A 22,951-nucleotide genomic window follows, 5' to 3' on the forward strand; every position below is an offset into this window, starting at 1 on the left:
CTGTACCCAGCATGGCTAAAGTTCCATTTTAATGGTAAGCCATATGTCTTTCCAGACCATCAAGCTGCAGCCCACATTTTAAAGACACAAGACAAACAAGTACCCATTAATCAAGCAACTATTCGGACAGCATTGAATCAGGCCCTTAGGGATATTTTATGATGCATTGCCTGTTTTTGCATGCAGTGTGTTGGACTCTGCTTGGCAGTGATGAGACAGCTGGGATGGACCGATCCCCTCTTGCAAGTTCTGACCTTGCCCATCACGCCTTAAGACTCCCTAAGGGAAGTCACTCATGACTGATGCAGCGTGATGAGTCCAACTGGAATCACTGCATGTTTGTGAACTTTGTGGACACTTACTTGGACTTCAGGCTTGTTGAGTATGCAAATGTTGTATGAGCATGCTATGACCTAATAGGCATTCTACTGGCCACCACCAGGTGCTATGGAATTGCTATGGTATTGCATTTGGGAATGAAAAGGGCTATCGTGAAGATAGGTGTGGGGTGGGTGGGTTGTGTCACTGGCCAAATAGGTTTTGATATGGGAGGAATGGTAGTGTTGTTTTATTTATGGAAACAGTTGCATAGTTTTGAGAGTGCCCTATGCACACACAACACAATCACTTCTGTGACACACGCTAATAAATTCTGGCCCTGATATAGTGATGGAGCGGGCACCTCCTCCAGTAAACTGCATGACATGAAATGTGCAAGGTCTAAATAATCCCAAATAGACACATCAGGTTTGGCCTACGCGACACTCTATCGACATGGTGAACACCCTAAATATCGATTCAGAAATATCGACTGCCCAGTATATCAAATTCAAAATATAAAGAGGACAGAATATCGAACTATCAAAATATAGATAGGTCAGAATATCGAAATTGGGGTACGAAATATCGATTTCAATAATATAGAATTTAAAAATATAGAATTCCATAATATCGAATTTTAAAATACAGATTACCATAATATCGATTTTTTTTTTTAGTGTTATGTATGGTAGTATATGTGTTAAAATTATGTATTATTTTTGTAATGTATGTTTAATTTTTTTTAACTAATGAATGTTATGTAATTTAATTTTTGCGTAATTCCGTAGTTGGTTGTGGGTTGATAGGGGAATAGGGTGGGAAGTAATTTAATTATGGTTAATTAAATATGAATTATATTTATATGTTTTGATAATTAATTGATTGATAATGAATTATTAATTGGTAATAAATTGTTATTAATTGGTAATTAATTTATATTAATTGATTAATTGATAATTATGTTAATTGTATTTTTTATTATTAGGAGCGGGTTGTGGGTTTGTAGGGGAATTGGGTGGGAAGTAATTTAATTGTAATAAAGTAAATCATTATTTTTTTATTTATGTGTATTGATAACTAATTGATAATTATTAATTGGTAATTAATTTGTATTAATGGGTAAATAATTTGCATGAATTGCTAATTAATTTTTATTAATTGCAAAATAATTGTTATTAATTGATAAATTGTTAATAATGTTAATTGTATTTTTTATTTTTGGGAGTGGGTTGTGGGTTTATAGGGGAATTGGGTGGGAAGTAAATTAAGTGTAATTAAGTAAATATTATTTTTTTATGTGTATTGATAATTGATAATTAATTATTAATTGGTAATCAATTTGTATTAATTGGTAATTAATTTGTATTAATTGCCAATTAATTATTTTCAATGGTAATTAATTGTTATTAATTGGTAATTATTTTAATTAACTTTTTATTGGTATTGATAATTAATGAAATCTTATTTTAAAATTAAATCATTACTTTCCCTACTTTTGCCCTCTCAGGAGTGGGAATAGTATTTTTTACCCTCCCGCTATTCAACTCTTTCCCTACTGTTGCACTCACTGGAGTGTGAATAGTAATTTTTACCCTCCTGCTATCAAACGCTTTCCCTACTGTTACACTCTTTGGAGTGGGAATAGTAATTTTTACCCCTACACTATTCAGCGTTTTCTCTACTGTTGCATTCACTGGAGTGGGAATAGTAATTTTTCCCTTCCCGCTATCCAACGCTTTCCCTACTGTTGCACTCTCTGGAGTGGGAATAGTAAATTTTATCCTCCCGCTATCCAACGCTTTCCCTACTGTTGCACTCTTTGGAGTGGGAATAGTAATTTTTACCCCTAAGCTATCTAACGTATTCCCTACTGTTGCACTCACTGGAGTGGGAATAGTAATTTTTACCCCTACGCTATCCAACGCTTTCCCTACTGTTGCACTCATTGGAGTGAGAACAGTAATTTTTCTCTTCCTGCTATCCAATGCTTTCTGTACTGTTGCACTCTCTGGAGTGAGAATAGTAATTTTTACCCCTACGCTATCCAATGCTTTCCCTACTGTTGCACTCACTGGAGTGGGAATAGTAATTTTTCCATTCCCGCTATCCAACGCTTTCCCTACTGTTGCACTCACTGGAGTGGGAATAGTAAGTTTTTACCCCTACGCTATCCAACGTTTTCCCTACTGTTGCACTCACTGGAGTGGGAATAGTAATTTTTACGCTCTTCTATCCAACAAAATCTCTACTTTTTTTACATTACTTTTATTATGTTTACATTTTAAGCTTTTTTATATTATATTATGTATGTTTTATTTAATTGTTTTTAATATTTAATTACTTTTATATTATTCTTAATACATTTAAAAAATTCGATATTTTAGCTAACTATATTATAACATTCTATATTTTGGAATCAATATTTTAGTACTTACCTGTTTGTACATAGGGAGTCGATATTCTGTCCTTCTATATTTTGGCATCGATATTTTGGGCATTCTATATCATGTCCCTCGATATTTAGTCACTGAACCATATTATATAAAAAATGTCCATCTCTCAAGGATCCAACATTAATGTGATCTCAATTTTTTGGAATAATGAGGTTTCAACCTCCTTCTCTATTGATACATGGAAAGTTTTTTGGCTTAACAGTATTTCTGGTTGGTTACCTGTTTCACTCTATCAAACTAACTCATCTATTTTATATAACTATTTATGGACTCCATTACGTTTATTTCAAGCTAAACGTCTTCAGTTTTCAACTTGCTGGCACTGTAATTTACATACTGGTTTATTACAACATATGCTTCATGATTGTTCTTTTGTTTTTAAATTTTGGACCGAAGTTTGGGATGTTATAAAAAAGATATTTAATATTCATGATAATGTTTCATTCAAACTGTTAACCTGCAAATCTGTTGTTCTTTCGCAAAAAGTAAATTACTTAGAAGGTAAGCTTTTCAATTTTTTGTTATCAGCAGATTTAAAATCCATTACAACATGTTGGAGAGATGTTTCATTATTATCTGTTCACGGTTGGTGGTCATTGGGTTATTTTTACTAGAAGAGGAGCTCAGTTATCTTTGAATGGTATTAATCATAATTCTAATTCTCATCACTCTTTTTGGAAACCTGTTGATATCTATTTATCTTCTTAAATATGTATTTATTTCTAGCTATTATTGCTATTATAATAGTCCAGTGTTCACGTTATAGTAGCTCTATTTCATCATTATTATAATATATTTATAGATGCTCCCTCACCCTCACCCTCACCCTCCCTTTTTGTTTTCTAGGAATATTATATTTACTGTTTTTACCTATTGTAATTTAATGCTGTTCTCATTATCTCTCTTTTGTAATTTGGTATTTTTCGGTACTATTTTTTGTATTGTCTCTTGTTATTGTTTATTATGAAAACTCAATAAACCATTTTGAACTTTAAAAAAAATGCAATCTTATGCTTTCAAATGGCTGAAAGGGAATTTAGAGGATTTTCAGAGACAGTATACTAGGTCAGTACTCTTAGCTCCTTTGAAGCAGTGTGTAAACCAAAAGTTAACAAAGAGCACTAATTCTGTTAATACAAAGTAGCACCTTGTTTTCAGGTAGCAGATCTCTTACCCTCAGGTAGGCTGATCTAGTCTTAGTTCCCTGGTACCCCTTTCCATACCTCCTGCTTCCCTTCCTGTGGCCCCGGGTTCATCTGCTGCTCCTTCCTTTAGAGGAGGACTCCACTTTTCCTTTCTGCTTCTACGGGTGATGCTACCACTTAGTAAAACTTTTTTCATCAGTATATTTGTGTTGAAGCGACACAGATGGATCAGGAAATCAGGCATGACCATCATTTTGTCAGTTTGTAATCTACAAAGTAATGTGTCAAATCGTAGCATGACCAACATAGTTAGTCATCCTTTAGGTGTCGATATATTTACTGTCATCAAATTAGGTAGCATTAACTAATAATGTAACGCTACGAACGCAAAAGAGATGTAGCAAGGTATTTTTTTTTAAAGATGGTCACTATTAAGGTGCCGATTCCGATCCGGTAAAACCCGGGTACAAATGGTCGTACGGAGCGTTTTCTCCATCCAACTCGTACCCGGGAAAAACACCTTACAAACTCGCAAGTACGAATCGTAGAGAAACACCATTTCCGTACGATTCGCAAAAAACACCGACCGGCAAAAAAATACATACATCTGAGTCTGGACGGCACAGACGCGACGTCCGGACGGAGTCAGGCAGCGTTTCACGGACCAGCAAGTACGATTCGTGCCTACGTCACTCCGCACGTAGCATTTTTTACGGGAGCCAAAAACTGCCGGGAAATTGAGGACAATGCGAACAAGGAGCACCGGTGCGCGACGGACAGCGATGGACCCCAACCTACGCGTCATCCCGGCCCTCATAGCTTACGACCTCGTGTTCAGAATCCGAAGCAGACGCCGCAGAAGGTCAGAACAACCCTCAGGGGCAAAGGGGGGGGGGTGCAAGGGGCAGGAAACATAACCCACACCCCACAAAATACAAATACAACCTGCACATTAATTACCTCCATGGTCTGGTCACTTTGGGGGGCGTTTCCACCAATCCCACGTCCCACCACAATGGAAGTGGACGTGGACGCGTACCCGTCACCACCATAATGGTGGTACGGGACGTACCCACGCCCCCAGAGCGTGGGTACGGTCCGTACACGCGTACCCCTACATCACCACTACAATGGTGGTACGGCCCATACCCACGCCCCCAGAGCGTGGGTATGGTCCGTACCACCATAGTTGTGGTGATGTAGGGGTACGCGTGTACGGACCGTACCCACGCCCCCAGAGGATGTGTACGGTCCATACCACCATAGTAGTGGTGATGCAGGGGTATGCGTGTATGAACCGTACCCACGCCCCCAGAGCGTGGGTACGGTCTGTACACACATACCCGTACAGCACCACTACAATGGTGGTACGGCCCGTACCCACGCCCCCAGAGCGTGGGTTTGGTCCGTACCACCATAGTAGTAGTGATGTAGGGGTACGCGTGTACGGACCGTACCCATGCCCCCAGAGCGTGGGTACGGTCCGTACACGCGTACCCCTACAGCACCACTACAATGGTGGTACGGACCGTACCCACGCCCCCAGAGCTTGGGTACGGTCCGTATACGCGTACCCCTACATCACCACTACTATGGTGGTACGGACCGTACCCACGCCCCCAGAGCGTGGGTACGGTCCGTACACGCGTACCCCTACAGCCCCATTAAATGATGGACACAAGGCGTACACACGCCACGGATGCAGGCGTAGGGCTTGGTGCAGCACATCAACTGTAAATTGGGTGTGGTGTATGGCCAGGACAGCAGTGTACCACAGCAAGGGTGCAAGTGGGTGGGTGCAGAGGACTTCCAGCAGTGCCCAGACATATGAGGGGTGGGTGCCTATGACTCCCAGCAGTGCCCAGACATATGAGGGGTGGGTGCAGAGGACTCCCAGCAGTGCCCAGACATATGAGGGGTGGGTGCCTATGACTCCCAGCAGTGTCCAGACATATGAGGGGTGGGTGCCTATCACTCCCAGCAGTGCCCAGACATATGAGGGGTGGGTGCCTATGACTCCCAGCAGTGCACAGACATATGAGGGGTGGGTGCAGAGGACTCCCAGCAGTGCCCAGACATATGAGGGGTGGGTGCCTATGACTCCCAGCAGTGCCCAGACATATGAGGGCTGGCTGCCTATCACTCCCAGCAGTGCCCAGACATATGAGGGGTGGGTGCCTATCACTCCCAGCAGTGCCCAGACATATGAGGTGTGGGTGCCTATGACTCCCAGCAGTGCCCAGACATATGAGGGGTGGGTGCAGAGGACTCCCAGCAGTGCCCAGACATATGAGGGCTGGGTGCCTATGACTCCCAGCAGTGCCCAGACATATGAGGGGTGGGTGCCTATCACTCCCAGCAGTGCCCAGACATATGAGGAGTGGGTGCCTATGACTCCCAGCAGTGCCCAGACATATGAGGGGTGGGTGCAGAGGACTCCCAGCAGTGCCCAGACATATGAGGGGTGGGTGCCTATGACTCCCAGCAGTGCCCAGACATATGAGGGCTGGGTGCCTATCACTCCCAGCAGTGCCCAGACATATGAGGGGTGGGTGCAGAGGACTCCCAGCAGTGGACAGAGCCATGGGGGTGGGTGCAGAGGCCTCCCAGCTGTGGACAGAGATATGGGGGGGTGTACATCATTATCAGATGACCACAGCTCCATGGGTCAATGTACGTATCCATAACTTAGGACAATGATGATAGTGCCATAACAACACATCACTGACAGCAGTGTCCCACTCCCAGGAGGATGGATGTCATTCCCCCACTGCATGACACACCACATGTGGGTGTGAAGACAAATAACACATGCATAACCACCCCTGGCAGATGCAGCACAATACACACACTGAGATCATGCCACAAGACTGTATAGTCATGCCACTGCCTAATAAACTAAGAGAGCCAAAGAGAACACACAATGACACGCACATCCCAGGACTGATAGGAATGTCCAGGTGCTGGCCTAGCCACCAAGATGTTGTCTGTCACAGAAGGAATCGGGTGGAGTTCCCACAGATACAAAGGCCACAATTGTGAGTCAGGTGTACAAATACCCAGCAGGACAAGTACCATATGTGTACTAGGCTGGGATTACACACATGCATTGTGCGGAAAAGGGACAATGTCTCCATGAAGGCATGGCAAAACACTCTATACACAAGTACAGTGAGTACCAAGGATGGTACAGACTCTGCAGCGGGACACATTGCTGAGCAGGCATGGCCAGAGTTGAAGGGATCCATCACCAGCCAAGGATATGTAGACACAGGGCAACACAACAATTGTGCAACTCTCTGCAGGGGATATGTCAGGTGACACAGAGGAAAGAACACTCCTTGGGACAATGTCTCCAAACACAAAGAGCAGACACGACAAAGAATCTTTGCAGAGACCTTGTGATGGCACGCAGATACCAGGTTCCACCCCATGAGCAGCAGAGTACAACATGTCCCTGAAACATAACACATGCCCACAACCCCAACTCCTGTAGCATCAGCATCAACATCAATACCTGAAATGCAAGACTTTACAAACGAAAAAGAAAATGCTTTATTCAGCAGCAAAATAAGTTTGTGTAAACAAGACTATACACAAAGGCCAATGACCAGTCCATGACATCAGTCCTTGGGGGGGGACACATGGCCATGCGTCTCCCCTAGCTTGCCTGCACATCAAAAGACTGTGTCGTCGACTGGGGGGGGGGGGGGCATCATGTGGGGAAGGACCAGGCACTGCAGGGACAGGAGGGGGAAGGGTAGGTGTGGTGGGTGCAGGGACGGACGACTCCACCACAGGGGGTGGGGCAGCGCCAAAGGTGGAGGCGAGCTCGGTGCTGCACACTTCTGCCAGTTCTTCAAGCGTCTCCCCTGCACCCGGAGAAACAACAGGCCCCAAGGAGGGGGGGGGTCAGAGGGATGGGTTGCAGCACTACTGGGGGAGGTGGTGGACAGGCTGGGGGACTTAACTCCCCTACCCGTGGAGTGCCTTGACTGTTTCCGGCCAGGTGAACTGGTGGGGCTGAGGCCCAGCCCAGCACAGTAGGCCTCCTTCTCCGAATCTGGGGCAGGGGAGCCAAGGGGAGGGACATCGGAGGGACTGGGGAGTGAGTCATGTGGACGAGGACTGTGGCTGCGTGCCTGCCTGTGTGCCCCAGACCCAGTGGGTGTGCCTGCTTCCCCCTGAGTGTGCGTGTCAGGAGGTGTGCGCTTGCCCTTATGTGGTGGTGTGCTGCTACTGTCTGGTGGGGTGCATGTGTGTGGATGTCTTGGTGTGCCTGGGACAGGCATGGTTGTGGGACTTGTGGATGGGGTAGGGATAGGGGGGGGACGCAGCGCTGCAGGTGATTTGCTACTGCCGTCAGTGTTGAGTCCATGGACCTCAGCAACCTTCGTTGGTCAGACATCGCTGATGACATGCCCTCCATGTACGACACCATCTGTGTCAGCAGTCTGGTGTGGCCATGGAGGACAGTCAGGATCGATGTCTGCCCAACTTGCAACTGCCGCTGAATGTCCCAGGACTCGGCAGCGAGGGCAGTAGGGGGGACAGGGGTAGGGGGTGTGGTGCCTGGGACGAAGGAGACATGTGGTCACCTAGCACGGACAGAAGGGAGCCGAGCAAGTGGGAGGGCGGTGATGGGAATGGAGGGGGCGGTGATGGATGGAGTGCTGCTTTCAGCTGTGGGAGCAGACTCCGCCCCCTCTGGGAGCTCAGCCTCGGACCCGTCTGCCTCGTAGTCTGTGTTGGTACTGGGCAGGTCCTCCGCCTCACTACCCTCGCCCTCCGTGCCACTGGATTCCACCGACTCCTCAGCAGTGGTGGCACCACTGCTTGATCCCTCCTCGACGTCCGTGCCGGTGTCTCCCTCGGTGTCCTCAGATGATGCTGTGGGCAAGGTGAAGAGACAGGAAAAAATCAGTCACCTGTATACATCTGACACATGAGTCCAAACAAAATAGGCAACACTGCATATCAGGAAAGGCATCATGAGTAACATCTAGAATACTCCCCACATATGTAAGCCCTGCACTCCCCAGTTGGTTGACCCACCATGCCACTTGGATAAAAAGAAAATTAGGACACAACAGCAAATAACTTGAAATCACAAGATCATGAGAAGCTAGTGTCTGGGATCAGTTGAGCACAGCGAGACTATGAAGGCATGCCACCTCTTGTTCACTGTGAAACAAACAGTATTGTCGCAACGAAGGCCAAATACCACATGCCAATGCAGAAGGTGTCCCCACACTCAGAGACCTGTGAGTACTTTTGACACCCCAAAGCAATACATTGTGACTCCTGGAGATTCACAACCCTTTACATAATGGACATGTCTAGCATGTGTGAATGTGGCACTCTGTGAACACAACACACGTGTCTGTATAGCAGAAGTCACACAAGGAGGTGCACACCAAACTACATGTACACAGTCATTGTCTGAGCTGCCAGACTCATTCAAATCAGCCACTGTTAGGCAGAAATGGCGTATCAGTAAGTACATATACATGGCACCAAGGTGGTCTGGATGACTTGACACTCGTAAGTTGATATCAGCAACAACCAAGGACTAACCCAATTGCTAGCACACTGTGGGAAGATGTATATGTATGAACTCCAAACAAGTTTTGTTCAAACTGTGCCTTACTATAAAATGTGCCAGTGTGTCCCTGGAAAGTGTAAAGGTGGTGTCTTGTGCACTTCCTTGGGAGACATCTGGCATGCAGGCACATCATTGTCCTTCACAACAAAACAACAAGGTCACGCATATGAAACATTGAGCACTGTTGACATGTGTAGTGAGTGGCAATGGACATTTTCGCAGAGTAACAACTTGAATCATGTCATTTGTCACATGGCTATCCGTCACCTGATCACACACTTGGCTACACATATGACCTACTGACTGTCATCTGGAGTGGCACACATGTCTACACCCAGGACAATGCATAAGCTAATGGGCCTGCAATTGTTTAGCAAAAAAGCCTAGCTGTACTGTGGGTTCCCCCTCATGGCAAGCCAGAATGTACCCACAGATGTCAGCACACAATGTAACAACTGTGTAGCATCTGAACCACACACACGTGGCAAAAATGTACTACCAGGATACATGATTGTCAAAAACTGACACTGGCAATGACGCACGAACATTAAGCACTGGCCAACATCACGGGGGCACTGCACGATGACTGTCTGTACTACGACTCATCACACACAAGTCAGAACTGGCAATGAAACATCAGGCTTGAACATGTACGCCCCTCCCGCACACATCCACCCATACCTGAGTCAATGTGACTGATACCGATCAAGAAATGACACCTCTTATTCAGGGTTACAATAACTGTGCTTGAAAACTAGCATCATTAACATGACATCACCTTGTAGGGCTGCCAAAACATATTGGTCAGAAACAAACATCAACAGATTGTTGTGAATAGCCACACAGGCACTGCCCAGTGTGAGTATGCACAAGCAAACTGGTGTATCCCTGTCCAGTGGACAAATGTATCACACATGTGAAAACTACTACCTAGGCCAGGGAACAATGCCACAGAGGCAGAGCCATGATGTACCCACAGTGAATGTGCACAGTGTTGGATGACACACATGAGTAGGAGGGCAGGCTGTGTCAGGGGACTGTAGTGTGCACACTGCTCCATGGTCCTGGAATGAGCTGACTGTCACAGGAGCAACCGTCCCGGCACTAAGCATATGTCCCACTCATGCACACCATGTCTGAGGCCACAACATTGGTAATGCATGCTGAAAGTCTGTTCATTTGAACCATCACACTCCTATGTTGAGACTCAGCATCAGTGCCAACAATTAAGCACCCCAAAATGACCGAACAGGACAGGGCACAGGCAGACCACCCCCACACATGATGCTGAAAGCAGTGTGCACCTTGATAAACTGGCAGCCTAGATGACCATGTGCAATAGTGATGGCACACAGACCAGGTAACACATGTCAAGGAGGGGAAGGGAGGAAGAACAGCACAGGTTCACTTTGGGGAACTGGATATGCACTACACACATATAGCATGGCAGTGTATCCAGGCGACTGAGCAGATCCAAAAGCTGGCGACACACAACAGACACACATGTACCTACCCCCTTCCTGCTGCTGTAACTCCTGTATCCGCCTATCCAGGTCAGGGAAGACCACCGCCAGGACACGCCGCATCTGGTGGGTCAGGCGCCGGCACCCGCCATGCTTGCGAGGAGGTGAGTCCTTCAGCATGACCCGGGCAATCCTCCGGGTCCAGCACCGGATGTCCTGCCATCTCTTCCTCACTTGTGGCACGCGCCGCCTGCGACCCTCCACCGATTGCACGGCCTTGACGGCATCCTTCCAGATCTTCCCCTTGTGGTAGGGGGATACCTGTGTGTATGACAAAGTGGGACAACATCACTACACCTGCACCATGTCACAGAGACACACATTTGAACATCTTTGATCTGTTGAACAGGGCATAGTATGCTGGCAAGTAATAGGACCTTAGTCATAGGGACTTTTTCCACTGTGGGCGCACCAATGCACAACATGGCATAGTAAGTGCACAGGTGGCATGAGGGGTCCAAAACAATCCCTGATCATGGCACACACTGTGCATCCCAAGCAACACAAGGCTGATGGACAGCACCGAAAATCAGTCACATGTCCATGGCCACTGACAAAACCTCAGCAGAGTACACAGACACACACTGGCACACATCAATCACCTGCCATTGCCAACTGCGGATGCACACCTCACTCTGCACATGTGCCACTTGCCAGGGGGGGGTCACAGGTGTGGGGCTAGCTCAGCAAGTCAGACACACAGCACGGCTTACTTCACACATCAGATGGATTGAGCAGTTGCCTCCTCCATGCAGCCGTGGTGCAACACTCCACATGGACACTCACCCACATGACAAGAAACATTCACACACATCAATGTCCAGGGGGCGTACACATCATTTGGACACTCTCACCACTCTCACCACAGCTCCACTCGACTCTCACACACATCTGTGGGTGCAGTCACCTGTCACACCGGGGTGACCACTGAAACACCGCAGGACAATAGCACAAGAATGCCCAAGAGGATTAGGCTGGCGGAATGTGCCATGCACTATGCAGTGAATGTCACAGTAAGCACAATGCAAGTGAGGAGTGCACACATGAACTACATCAAGCCCTGCATGAGAGACATAAGCCCCTCCCCCTCCCTGGGACCCACTCCAACCAACATTGCATGTCTGTCACACCTGGCCACAATGCCAGAAGTGACAGACACAAGAAAGGTGCACAGGCAAAGGTAGTGGAGTCAGCACTCACCTGCTCCCCTGGTCGACCATACAGCATGGGGTACTGTTGGAGGATCACATCCAGCAGGGCCTGGTTCTCCTCCTGGGTGAAAGGCTAGGCCCTCTCCACAGTCGTTGACATGGTGCCAGAGGGAGACAATACAGCAGCAGTGGTATCGACTGACATGTTGTGCAGGCAAGTGCCCTCTCATGGGTTCTGGCTGCCTTATATCTGCCTTGCTGGCCTATTCCATTTACAGGAGGACAGAGTGATTGGTCAGACTCATTTGCATCCTACGTTACCTCCAATCCCTTTAAACAGACACCAGTGACAGCCTTAGCATCTTTCGATTTTGCAGCATGATGTTAAGTCAACAACCACATTGCAACATTGTTAAATGTGGCCAACTGATTTTTCCAGACCACATGATGTTCAATTTTGAATGTGAAACTCGGTATCTATGAAAACCAGCATGCATTTAGTGCCTAATACTTGTCCCTCATGTGTCCCCATTGTAATTCTTAACTCCCCACACAGGTACGGCGCGTTTCACACGTACCCCTAGGGCACCGTCACTACAGTGATACGGGTCGTACTCACGTGTGTACGGGCCGTACACGCGTGAGTACAGCCTGTATCACTAGGACCTACGGTACCCCCAACTATAGTGATACGGGCCGTACTCACGCGTGTACGGGCCGTACACGCATGAGTATGGCCCATATCACTAGGACCTACGGTACCCCCAACTATAGTGATACGGGCCGTACTCACGCGTGTACGGCCTGTACACGCGTGAGTACGGCCCGTATCACTAGGACCTACGGTACCCCCAACTATAGTGATACGGGCCGTACTCACGCATCACGCGTGAGTACGGCCCGTATCACTATAGTTGGGGGTGCTGCATGCTGCACAACATGGCAGTGGAGAAGGCCGTGCCACTCATCCTGGATCCCGATGACCAAGGTCATCCACCCGTGGAGGATGAAGGGCTTGGGCACGGGGCAAGTGAGGATGAGGAAGATAAGGATGAGGACATCCAGAGTCAGCTTATCCGCAACTTCTTCTCATGATGGTGAGTCCCTGTGTCTGAGTGTGCTCGCTTAGAGCCTTGTGTGGCATGTGTTGCAATGTGTGTGTCGAGCTGACTGTGTGCTGAGTGACTTGGAGGTGTGTTCTGATGTGTCATTCAAGTGATGATGTCACTCCACACATTTTTGCGGGAACACAAAAATCATTAATAGCATGGTGACGACATAATTCCTGTTGAGTACATGTACATGTCTGCGGATTACCAGCTCTTCGCTGACTTGTTGTGTGTCTGTCCTCCCCAGGTTCCTGTGGCTGTCGTCTGCTCATGTCATCATTGCCGTCCTGCTATTCCTCATGAGTATTGCAACGTGTGCTGGATCAGAGTTACATGCACAGACATGGTGAACAGTCATTTTGGGTAAGGAGTGCAGCAAGGCGTTTTGTGGGTGGTACGTGTTTGTGATTTGTGGGGACTGCTCCTGAGCTTGTTGTGTTACCATGCATACATGTCGACTCACCATGGGCCACATGACGTGTTGCATGGCTCCCATGAATTGATAGTCACCCTTCCTGACAGTCATCTGTCATGGATTGTGGATTCTGATGAAGGCATCAATGTGTGTATAACGTCCCTCAGGAACATACGGGATGCTAATGGTGGACATGGTGTGGGACATCCCTATGACAGCCTCAATGGGGAATTGCAGAGTCTCCGTGTGCAGCAAGGGGTGTTAGGCTCAACCCCTTCACTTGTGTGCCAGCTCAGTAGGATTTACCACATCTGTGTGTTGAAGGGGGTGTCCAGTGTAGGTCACACATGTTCAGCCAAATGACCTGTGAGTCTGTTCCAATGGTTGCATTTCCATTAGTGTGAGGCTGAGTAATAAAGGTGTTCATCACACTCCAAGGTGCCTCATCTCTGTCAATGCAGGTCTCTTGCCACTTAGCAAGCGGCATATCTGGCATACTTGTTGTAGATAATGCATAGGAGTCCATGTGTAGTTTAGCGACATGCATGCAGTTGCTCATGGATTAGGCTCCCGATTGGGCATGTAGTACATGGTCGTGTATGTTTTTTTGCTAGGTTGACCACACAATGGGCCATCAACAGCTGCTGAGGGTGTGTCTCCCGTGCGCAGGTCGGCTTTCAGTTTCCCGATCCGGTGTAATGGCTCTTTGGTGATTGTGCATGCATTGTCGCTGGGTGTCCCATGTGACACTGGACACTCCTTACTTTACACCCGCGCCTGTTGCAGTTGTCCTTCTGACATCCTAGTCTTTGTGTGCAAAATGTGGCATATTGCAGGGAGATGGCGCCTGCTGCTGCGGGCCCTGCACAAGCACCCAGTGGCCACACACACAAGATGGTGTGCATCATGTTTGGCTGGCTCACATATGCCATGCTAGTCCACCGCATCTGTACCTCTTTCTGCAATGCTCTCTGCATTATGCACTTGATCCACAGATAGATCCACTCCAAGTAAAGACAGACCATTCCCCAGGTCCATGGCAACATCCGTGTCAAATACTGCCCTGCCCTCTATGGAGCAAGTACATCCAAACTCCCAGGAAACTGGTCCAGTTCCAGGGGGCATCTACACACCTCAGCTTCAACACCCTGCGCCCCAGCCACCTCACCGTCCAGCATAGATAGCTGCAATGGATCACTGTCTGCTGCAGGATGATCTCCACACTCTCCACCCACACTCAGGGGGCAGTCCACAAACCCGACCCCACACCAACCTTGTACGTCAGTCATCCTGGATCCCGTTGGGCCATCTCCGTGCATCCAACCTTGCCCTGGCCACCGTTCTTCACATCCACCGTACTCCAGCATACAGGACATTGGTCTCCCACCTGGCCACACATACCTGGGACTCCCTCCCTGGGTACCTCCACATGAGCCATGACCTCTACGCCTTGATGATAATCTCCCAAATAGGTCTCTCCGCACAGTTTAGCAAGCACCCCCTCAGCAGCCAGAGGCCATCACAGGTGAATGTTGTGCTCCAGGCCTACATTGTATGATACCTTGTGACCCATGTGTGTCCTGTACCAGACTCTGATCTCAGGGTATGGATGGCTGAAGTTAGTTCAACACTCAGGCATAGTTAGACATTTCCACACACATATGTCGTTGAATAATGCCAAATGACAGCAACATCTCATGTGCAGAAAAATAAGATTTTATTTTTGTTGAGGTGAGTCTTTTGGTAGATGTGCTAAGGTGCACTACCGGGGGAATAGAATCCAAAGTTCACAGGGGGAGATGGCATCCTTGTCAGTTGGAGTCATCAGAGTCAAGACCACAGTGTTGGTCATCATTGTTCAGACTGTGACCAGCAAGTCCATGTGGCAGAGAATGTCACTGGGTGAGGTGCTGCTGTTGCGCCAGAGGGCCAGGTGCCAGGCCAGGTGACCTGGGAGATGGGGATGGTCCGCTGACTCTCACGGTCTTTTACGTGGACGACCCACATTCCTCCGGGGACCCTCAGATGCAGGCCTTGACGATGTTAGTGACGCTCCATCAGACGAATCCTCCTCCTCCTCGTCCCTCCCTGTGTCTGGTGCTGGTCTACGCCTGGTGGTGCAGGAAGGGTTTGCCAGGCTTTGGGCGATCTGACGGCGTGATTGGCTCACGTCCCTGTGCACCGCCAGGAGCTCAGCCAGTCTTGCCTCCATTCGTCCTTGGTGTTGTTGATGACTGGCATGATGCTCGACCTGCAGGTTCTTAATGTCATCGAGGGTCCCCTGCATCCCGGAAAGTCTGGACACGACCTGGTCGATGCCTCTGGTATCACGCCAGTATGAGTCCAGGATGTTGCGTATGTGTGACATACCGGTGTCCTAAGCTGGCTGGTCAGGTTCGCGCCTCCGCCTGCCTCCACTCCCACCACCCCTGCCCACTTGAGCCTGGCCTGCCCTTGTGGGCACATCGGGTCTACGGGACCCCTGAGGGATGGCATTTGCAGGGTTGCCTGCCTCCTCCTGGGTGCCCGGAGAACCTTGTCCCTCCTGGTCAGACTGGCTCTGTTGTTCAGTGCGAGCAGGGCTCCTGGGTGTGTCCTGGGATGTGGCAGGAATGGGGGTGGTGGTTGGCACAGATGTACCTGACGCAGGTGCTGCAGGTGCTTGGGCACCAGAGGGGCCAGGTTGGTCGGGGTCATCCACGGAGTGGTGAGAGTCATCGCTGCCGGTGGGATCGTCTTCACGCGGAGCCTGGGACAATGATTCTTCCCCCCCAGTGTTGGGGGGAGATCGACGACGTTGCCCTGTGTGTGAGAGAGAGACAATGTCAATGGTGTTTCCTGCCCCATCTATGTTTCATACATATTCAAGTTGACACAGTTCCTCCAGGTAGTTGGTTGTCCCTAGCATTCCTCTCAATGGCCACTTGGGTATGGGTATGTTGCGGGGGACATATTGGGATGTTCTCCTGAGTGTTTGACCTGTAGATTGGTGGCTCTGATGCTTATTTGGCTCTGGAATGGTGTAATTGTGTCACATGTCCATTGTGGGAGTGTGTAAATCCGTTGCCTGCCCCGGGGGTGTGTGCTTGTGTTAGGGGGGGGGGTGACCGGGCGTGCTGTTGTGTGTAGTGTGAGTTGTCATTGGGTCTCCCAGGTGATGTGTCTGTCCCCTCATGGTGCATGCTGGCATGACAGTGTGTGTGAGTTCCTGTGCTAGATACCTGTGCTTGTGGAGTTGGAGTTTGAGTATACAGTGGTCCCAGGAGGGCCTTGTGCTACATACAGCAGAGCCCAGTGTCAGCTACCTTGTCAGTAGTTTGCCAGTCCCTGTGCATTGTGCATGGGTATGTACATATGCCATATGGGCTGAGGGCATTGTTGTCTGCGTCTCATTTCCACAATGTGTTGTGTGGGGCCCACCCTCCCAGCCTCCCGGACATCCACTCTTGTGTTTGTGGTTTTTGTAGCCTTGGACATGGCCTTGCCTTGATTTGTGAAGGGTGCATGGAGACGTTAGTGGCATGAGCGTGGTTTGTGAGTGTGGGTGTGTGCGGTGAGTGCTTGGGGGAAGTTGCGTGCATTTGGTGTATATGTGGTGTGGACCCCATTGCCCTCATGTTACGTAAGTTGTTTGTGTACTCACCAGGGTCTGCGACTCCTTCAACTCCGTGTACTCCCACCGGCAGTAGCAGGGCCATCACCTTCTCCTCCAAGGGATGGTAGTGTACGAGTCTGCGGGGCGGCCCACCTCCAGTGATGTTATTCTGGGCATATTCTTCATTCATTTTCCTCTTGACCGCCCGGCGCAGATCGTACCACCTGGCTTAGCATTCATGCCTGGTCCTTCGGACGGGCGCAACAGCATTCAACTTGTCGACAATCCTCTGCCACATGGCAGATTTTTCAGCTATGCTGGTCTGTCTGACCAATGTTCCAAACAGCTGTGGCTCGACTCTGATGACTTCGTTGACAAGGAGCTCCAGCTCTGCCGTAGTGAACTTTGGATTCTTGTCTGTGGGCATGGTGTGGGGTGTGGGTGTGGGTGTGGATGGTTGTGGGTGTGTGGGTGTGAATGTGACGGTGTGTGTGTGAATTTAAAGAGGGGGATGTTTGTGGAGGAGGTTGTGTGAAGGTGTGTGAGTGAAGGTGTAGCGGAGGTATGAGTGATATGGAGTAGTTTCTATGTGGAGTTGTTTCTCAGTGGGGTCTGGCAGCAGTGGGTCTGTTGCAAAGGCTCATGGGTTGTGTGTGTGGGCCCTTTTTATTGGTTCATTTTTGGGTGTGGCTGTGTTTGAATTTTGGTGGGTGTGTTATAAGAGGTGGTTGAGATTTGGGGCCTCTGTTTGGCTGTTTGGATGTGCCAGGTCAGTCATTGAGATGTATTTTGTCATGTGGATGTGTTTGGTGGTGTTGTGCGAGTCGAATTGACCCTCCTTGTGCTGTTTTACAGTGTCCTGATTCTGTATGAGTCTTTTTCGCGTAGGTGCGATCCGTACATACGCGATGCTGGGTGTGGGTGCTGGGGTACGGTGTTGGAGTGTGGCGCGTACATGCGGTGGGGGGTACGGTGCGTACACGGGCGGCCCTTGGGTATGGCGCGTACATGCGGCGGTACTGCGCGTATGGGGGGGACGGCGCGTATATGGGGGGTGCGGTGCGTACATGCGGTGGGGGCAGGGGGTATGGTGCATACATGCTGTGCTGGGGTAGGTGCGTACATGCGGTGGGGGCAGGGGGTTCGGTGCGTACATGCGGTGCTGGTGTACGGTCCGTACATGCGGTGCTGGGGTACGGTGCATACATGCGGTGCTGGGTTACAGTGCGTACATGCGGTGAGGGGAAGGGGGTACTGTGCATACATGCGGTAGGGGGCAGGGGGTTCGGTGCGTACAGGCGGTGCTCGGGTCCGTTGCGTACATGCGGTGGGGGGCAGGGGGTATGGTGCGTACATGCGGGGGTGATGCGCGTACATGGGAGGGACAGCGCGTACAGTTGCGGGGCTGGGGTATAGTGCAGACAGGGTGGTGTACGGTGCTGACAGAATTGGGGGTGGGGGGGCTGTACGGCTCGTACACGGGCATAGGTTTACCCGTGTACATGTGTGCTACTGCATTAGCTCCGTACGGGCCTTTTTCTGTGCGATTGTGTATTCGGACAGACGGTCGGGATCGTACTTGCGCGCTCGGACTTGTGTTTTACGATTTGCACGTACAAATGTCTGGCTCACTCTCGTACACTTTTCCCGACGATATTCGGACATAAAACATTTCCGGCGCACTCTCGTAGACTTTTCCCGACGCTATTCGTAGATATTTTTCACGTACGGATCGTACTTGGCCGTTTGTGCAGTACTTGTACGACTCGTACGTAAAAATATACGGATACGAGTCGTACGGTATTTTTTTTTACCGGATCGGAATCGGCACCTAAATAGAAAGTCCTGATGCTATCTTCCGTTTTTAAGTCCTCCCATCCTGTCCTGGGTGTGTTTTGTACATCAGATGCAGGCCGTCCTCCTCAGGCTCACCCTTGCTTCCCAGACCACACAACCATTTCCCCTAGGTAGCTTTCTCTAATTGTACAATGCTACATTGCCAAACATTCCCACTTTAAGGTCTGGCCTAGTCGCCTTGCCAAAAACTGTTCTTAAGAAAGGGTGCATTCATGATCTTACAGTCCCACTCAGGCATACTAAGGAGCCAAGGGAAGCACACGTTTAAAAAACACTTTCAGTTAGCTCTCTTGCATGACTAAAACAAAACATTATATTTGTCTCCCTTTTAAAGCTTACAAAACACGACTTACTGCAATGGCAAACTATTCCTGATCAAATATGCAAATCATAAAAAACGCGAAAGCATTACCTCAGAAATGCCTTGAAAAACGTAATTTCTTAACAGGCCTCTGGTATTTAAGTAGTTAAACAATGAGGGGGAATCACTTTACCCTGGGATTGGCATTCAGTTTCCCTGAGCAGACTTTATTCGAGTGTGCCAAGCTAAAAAATATTTCTCTTTTTCCACAAGAAAAAAATCTAGCTTCTCATCAAGAGTTGATATAGAGAAACACATTTAAGGATAACCCCTTACATATAAGCCTCATCAGGAAACCTTCGAGTTACTATTAGAAGGATTCCTACAATTGAACTGATGCAATGCTTTGTGACAAGGATATATTTCACCTACCCTTTCCTAAACATACCCTGAACTTAACTCTAAATCTGTCTCCATAATCAACTTTAGAGGGCAGATTATCCAAGGCTTTGTTCCAGTGTAAAGTTATAAAAATTAATGAAAACTGATGTAAAGTCTTAATGAACTATTTGCTTTCTAAATGTTGTTTAAAAATAACACAAATAGCGCTCTGCGCTACTTTGGGGCCGATTCCGATCCTGTAACACCCAGGTACGAATGGTCGCACGGAGCGAATTCTCCGTCCGACTCGTACCCGGGAAAACCACCTTACAAACCCGCAAGTACGATTCGTACAGAAATACCATTTCCTTACGAGTCGTACAAAACACCGACCGGCTAAAAAATACCCACAATTCCGATCCGGGACATGGCGTACGTGACGTCCGGACGGAGTCAGGCAGCGTTTTACGGACCAGCAAGTATGATGCGTGCCCACGTCACTCCGCACTTAGCATTTTTTACGGGAGCCAAAAACTGCCGGGAAATTGAGGACGACGCGAACAAGGAGCACCGGTACGCGACGGACAGCCATGGACCCCCATCCTACGTGTCATCCCGGCCCTCCTAGCCTACGACCTGGTGCACCGAAACCGAAGCAGACGCCGCAGAAGGTCAGAACAACAAGCAGGGGCAAAGGGGTGGGGGGGCGAGGGGCAGGAAACAAAACCCCCCCAAGTTAAAACATATCTATCCTGCACATAACTTACCCCCATGGTCTGGTCACTTCGGGGGGCGTGTCCACCAATCCCACGTACCGCCACAACGGAAGTGGACGTGGACGCGTACCCGTCACCACTACAATGGTGGTACGGGCCGTACCCATGCTCTGGGGGGTGTGGGTACGGGCCGTACCACCATTGTAGTGGTGATGGAGGTGTACGCGCCATACCCACGCTGTGAGGGTGTGGGTACGGCGCGTGCCCCTCCATCACCACTCCACTGGTGGTACGGGCCGTACCCATGCCCCCCAGAGCATGGGTACGGCCCGTACCACCATTGTAGTGGTGATGGAGGTGTACGCGCCATACCCACGCCCTCACAGCGTTGGTACAGGCCGTACCACCATTGAAGTGGTGATGGAGGTGTACGCGCCGTACCCACGCTCTGGGGGGCGTGGGTACGGGCTGTACCACCATTGTAGTCGTGATGGAGGTGTAGGCGCCGTACCCACGCTGTGAGGGCGTGGGTACGGCGCGTACCCCTCCATCACCACTCCACTGGTGGTACGGGCCGTACCCACGCCCCCCAGAGCATGGGTACGGCCCGTACCACCATTGTAGTGGTGATGGAGGTGTACGCGCCGCACCCACGCCCTCACAGCGTGGGTACGGGCTGTACCACCATTGGGGTGGTGATGGAGGTGTACGCGCCGTACCCACGCTCTGAGGGTGCGGGTACGGCACGTACCCCTCCATCACCACTACAATGGTGGTACGGCCCGTACCCACGACCCCACAGCGTGGGTACGGCGCGTACACCCTATGAATGCAGGGTTAGGGTCCATCCCACCTGTACCCCTACGGCACCAGTACAGAATGGATACAAGGCGTACACAAGCCACGAATGTTGGCATAGGGCCTGTAGCAGCATATAAGCAGTATATTGGTGTGTGTGTATGCACAGGACAGCAGTGTACTGCACCAAGGGGGTGGGTGGGTTGGTGGGTGGGTGGCTGCAGAGGACTCCCAGCAGTGAACAGAGACATGAGGGAGGGTGCATATCACTCCCAGCAGTGCCCAGACATATGAGGGGTGGGTGCAGAGGACTCCCAGCAGTGCCCAGACATATGAGGGGTCGGTGCATATAACTCCCAGCAGTGCCCAGACATATGAGGGGTGGGTGCAGAGGACTCCCAGCAGTGCCCAGACATATGAGGGGTGGGTGCATATCACTCCCAGCAGTGCCCAGACATATGAGGGGTGGATGCAGAGGCCTTCCAGCAGTGCCCAGACATATGAGGGGTGGATGCATATCACTCCCAGCAGTGCCCAGACATATGAGGGGTGGGTGCAGAGGCCTCCCAGCAGTGCCCGGACATATGAGGGGTGGGTGCATATCACTCCCAGCAGTGCCCAGACATATGAGGGGTGGGTGCAGAGGACTCCCAGCAGTGCCCAGACATATGAGGGGTGGATGCATATCACTCCCAGCAGTGCCCAGACATATGAGGGGTGGGTGCAGAGGCCTCCCAGCAGTGCCCGGACATATGAGGGGTGGGTGCATATCACTCCCAGCAGTGCCCAGACATATGAGGGGTGGGTGCAGAGGCCTCCCAGCAGTGCCCAGACATATGAGGGATGGGTGCAGAGGCCTCCCAGCAGTGCCCAGACATATGAGGGGTGGGTGCATTTCACTCCCAGCAGTGCCCAGACATATGAGGGGTGGGTGCATATCACTCCCAGCAGTGCCCAAACATATGAGGGGTGGGTGCAGAGGCCTCCCAGCAGTGCCCAGACATATGAGGGGTGGGTGCATATCACTCCCAGCAGTGCCCAGACATATGAGGGGTGGGAGCAGAGGACTCCCAGCAGTGCCCAGACATATGAGGGGTGGGTGCATATCACTCCCAGCAGTGCCCAGACATATGAGGGGTGGGTGCAGAGGACTCCCAGCAGTGCCCAGACATATGAGGGGTGGGTGCATATCACTCCCAGCAGTGCCCAGACATATGAGGGGTGGGTGCAGAGGCCTCCCAGCAGTGCCCAGACATATGAGGGGTGGGTGCAGAGGCCTCCCAGCAGTGCCCAGACATATGAGGGGTGGGTGCATATCACTCCCAGCAGTGCCCAGACATATGAGGGGTGGGTGCATATCACTCCCAGCAGTGCCCAGACATATGAGAGGTGGGTGCAGAGGCCTCCCAGCAGTGCCCAGACATATGAGGGGTGGGTGCATATCACTCCCAGCAGTGCCCAGACATATGAGGGGTGGGTGCAGAGGACTCCCAGCAGTGCCCAGACATATGAGGGGTGGGTGCATATCACTCCCAGCAGTGCCCAGACATATGAGGGGTGGGTGCAGAGGACTCCCAACAG

The sequence above is a fragment of the Triturus cristatus genome, chromosome 11, assembly GCF_964204655.1.
Source record: "Triturus cristatus chromosome 11, aTriCri1.1, whole genome shotgun sequence".
In the NCBI taxonomy this organism is placed as follows: Eukaryota; Metazoa; Chordata; class Amphibia; order Caudata; family Salamandridae; genus Triturus; species Triturus cristatus.